General features: G+C 41.7%; 1 pseudogene; it reads left to right on the forward strand.

Moving 5' to 3' along the window:
• The first annotated feature begins 742 nt into the window (after positions 1–742).
• On the forward strand, positions 743–2,123 carry LOC117907186 (annotated as a pseudogene).
• The last annotated feature ends 1,611 nt before the right edge of the window (positions 2,124–3,734 follow it).

Raw genomic sequence — 3,734 nt, forward strand, 5'->3', positions numbered from 1 at the left:
GAGGATGGATCTATTTTCGTCAATGCAAAATAGTATCATGGAATTCTCAAGAGGAGTCAGTCACGAGCAAGGACGGAGGCCCAGAGCAAACTCGTCAAAACCCATCACTATTCTCCTCTCTCTTCATACCCTCATGCCTACAGCCCTACATGTGATCACATCTACCATGCCTTACCACTCTACGTCATGTGCACGCCCATTGTCACTCATGTGTGCCACCACTCCTCAACACTCCCAACTTCCCCTTTTTTTTTTTTACCACCATTCTCTTTCTTCACCACATCAAATACCCACTTCCCTCACTATCTTGAATTCCCATGCAAACGAGGCCCCATGCACATAGCCGTCCTCGCCGCAATCCATTTCTATTCCTCACCACCCTACCTTCATTACTTCATACCTGTCAAAACCCATCATCATGCCCATTGCCAATGTCCTTTCCTCTCTCTAACCACCACACTCATTTCTTACTCACGTGCATGGAGCCTTGCATGCCTGGTTGCCCACCACACCCGTGTCATGCTCATCCCCATAGAAATCCCCAAGGTCACTCACCTTCATGCATGGAGCCATGCACGCGTACCCTTCACGCTACCCGTACCCATCCCTCATACATGTCCATTGCTCGTATACTCACTTCACCCCACTATCATACCCACGTTCATGCTCACCACTCCACATACCCACTACATCGAAACCCTAAAACTCTCCAAAGCCTTATGAGCCTCCTCTGTGTTTGGAAATGGCGGAGACGGATACGTTTGCATTCCAGGCAGAGATCAACCAGCTGCTCAGTCTCATCATCGACACTTTCTACAGCAACAAGGAGATTTTCCTTTGTGAGCTCATCAGCAATTCCTCTGATGCTCTGGACAGGATAAGATTTGAGAGCTTGACTGACAAGAGGAAGCTCGATGCACAACCTGAGCTTTTCATCCATATAATCCCAGACAAGGCCAACAACAGTCTCACTATCATTGACAGTGGAATTGGAATGACCAAGGCTGACCTGGTGAACAATCTTGGTACCATTGCAAGGTCTGGAACCAAGGAGTTCATGGAAGCTTTAGCTGCTGGTGCTGATGTGAGCATGATTGGACAGTTTGGTGTTAATTCTACTCGGCTTACTTGGTGGCTGAGAAGGTGATTGTTACTACCGAGCACAATGATGATGAACAGTATGTCTAGGAGTCATAGGCTGGTGGCTCCTTCACTGTCACTGGGGGATACCTCTAGTGAGAGCCTTGGTAGGGGTACTAAGATCACCCTCTATCTTAAAGAAGACCAGTTGGAATACCTTGAGGAGCGCCGACTCAAGGATCTCATTAAGAAGCATTCTGAATTTATCAGCTACCCTATTTCTCTTTGGATTGAGAAGACCACTGAGAAGGAGATTTCTGATGATGAAGATGAAGAAGACAAGAAGGATGAGGAGGGTAAGGTACAGGAAGTTGATGTGGAGAAAGAAAAAGAAGAGAAGAAAAAGAAGAAGATCAAGGAAGTGTCACATGAGTGGTCCTTAGTCAACAAGCAAAAGCCCATCTGGATGAGGAAACCTGAGGAGATTACTAAAGAAGAGTATGCCGCATTTTACAAGAGTCTCACCAATGACTGGGAGGAGCATCTGGCTGTGAAGCACTTTTCTGTTGAGAGGCAGCTTGAGTTCAAGGCCATCCTATTTGTTCCCAAGCGGGCACCCTTTGACCTATTTGACACAAGGAAAAAAACCAACAATATCAAGCTCTATGTTCGTCGTGTTTTCATCATGGACAACTGTGAGGAGTTGATCCCCGAGTACCTGGGATTTGTGAGGGTATTGTGGATTCTGAGGATCCCCCCCTCAACATCTCTAAAGATATGCTCCAGCAGAACAAGATCCTCAAGGTTATCCGCAAAAATTTGGTTAAGAAATGCCTTGAACTCTTCTTTGAAATTGCTGAGAACAGGGATGATTACAATAAATTCTGTGAGGCATTCTCAAAGAACCTAAAGCTTGGAATTCATGAGGACTCCTAGAACAAAGGATGAAGGAAAGGCAGAATGATATCTATTATATCACAGGAGAGAGCAAGAGGGCTGTTGAGAATTCTCCATTCCTTGAAAAGCTGAAGAAGAAGGGTTGACGAGTTCAAAGAGATGGCGGTGGAGCTGGTGGTCCTGGCTGGATTCTTCAGCATCGGCGACTTTGTGTCGGTGCTGGGATGTTGGGATCTGCAGGGTGTAGCTTCCAAGATGAAGAAGCTCCATGCTCGGTTTGACGTTGTCCCGGGCACCATCGTGGAGGAGCCCGAGACCAGCAGTTCTGTTGGTTCCGAACGTCATGTAGACGTACTCAGCATGTTGATCTCGGTGAAGTATAATGCTGACGTAGAGTGGGCCATTGCAAGGTCCATTTGCCATCCTGAAACGCCGGATCTGGCCCAATAAGAGCTGGACGCAGTAGTGGGCTGAAGCAGGCTTGTAATTGACTTGGGCTTGCCCCAACTCACTCATCTCCAAGCCATAATAAAGGCTTTTGCATCTGGACCCACCCTCACATGTTTCTGGTTGCTTGGCCACCTTTGGCATGCAACCTTTGGCCACGTGGTTTTCCTACTTCTATTTATTTATCTAGTTATCCATTCGTTTGTTTATTTATTATTATTATTCTTACTTTAAAAATAATTTCCATATTCCCATTTCTTCAAATAATTTTTTCCAAAGTCCCGTTCTTCAAGAAAACTTTCTATATTTCATTTATTTATTTATTTATTTATTGCCTATTTAGTTATTATTATTATTATTATCATTTTATTTTATTTTATTTATTCATTTCTATTTATTTTTTATTTTTTTATTTTTTTTAAGTCTTTCGCTTTTCATCCTTAACATCTTTCTTAGGTTTCAAGCATCTACTCTTTAATAAACTTTGCTACCATTTTTTTCTTTTCGGCATGCAATTTTCACAACATCCATGTTTTTCTGAAAAATGTTTTGAAATAAATAAGGGTTAACTTCCGTAATTCCGAATAATAGAATTTATGAAATTAATTCATGTAAAAATAAACGGGCCTTGGTGGGGGCCCCACATATGTGACTAATCGATTGATTGATTGACTTGATTATCATACAAGATTGATTTATCCTGTTCTCTGACATGCATGCTTTTGTTCCTCAATTGTGCACTAACCCTCTCTATTGATAGCGCATGGCGACTCGTTGCCCAGGTATGTACCCATTTTCCCTCTAATTGTTGTCTATGCATGTCTCGACTCTTATGTGTGCATGATCATTCAGGATATTCATTTATTTACTCGTCAATTACCACGTCAGTTTCATTTTATTAATAGAGACCCGACTTTAGGGACTTAGAAGGGTGCTATGGTCTTTTACCGTACCTTCCTGATTAGTAACCTGACCCCGCGCTCGATCCGGTTTTTCGTAGATCACCTTTTCCAAAATAAGGAGTCGCACTTAAGGTTTTCTTTCTTATTTTGTTTATCTTTTTTAAAAATAAAACAAAAATAAGTGGCGACTCCAAGTCATTCTCCTAATCGATAAAAATCATTTTTCAAATTAAAATCGAGCTCGCCATTGAGTGGAAAACGCATGAGCCGAAATGCGGGGTCCACAATGTCACATTTATTTTTTAAAATGATAAATTTTTATAATATATTTTTAAAAAAAAATAGTTTTCTAAAAATAATAAATTTTCAGAATAATTATTAAATAAAATTAAGATAAAAAATTTTCTC

Source organism: Vitis riparia, chromosome 18, assembly GCF_004353265.1.
Source record: "Vitis riparia cultivar Riparia Gloire de Montpellier isolate 1030 chromosome 18, EGFV_Vit.rip_1.0, whole genome shotgun sequence".
NCBI lineage: Eukaryota > Viridiplantae > Streptophyta > Magnoliopsida > Vitales > Vitaceae > Vitis > Vitis riparia.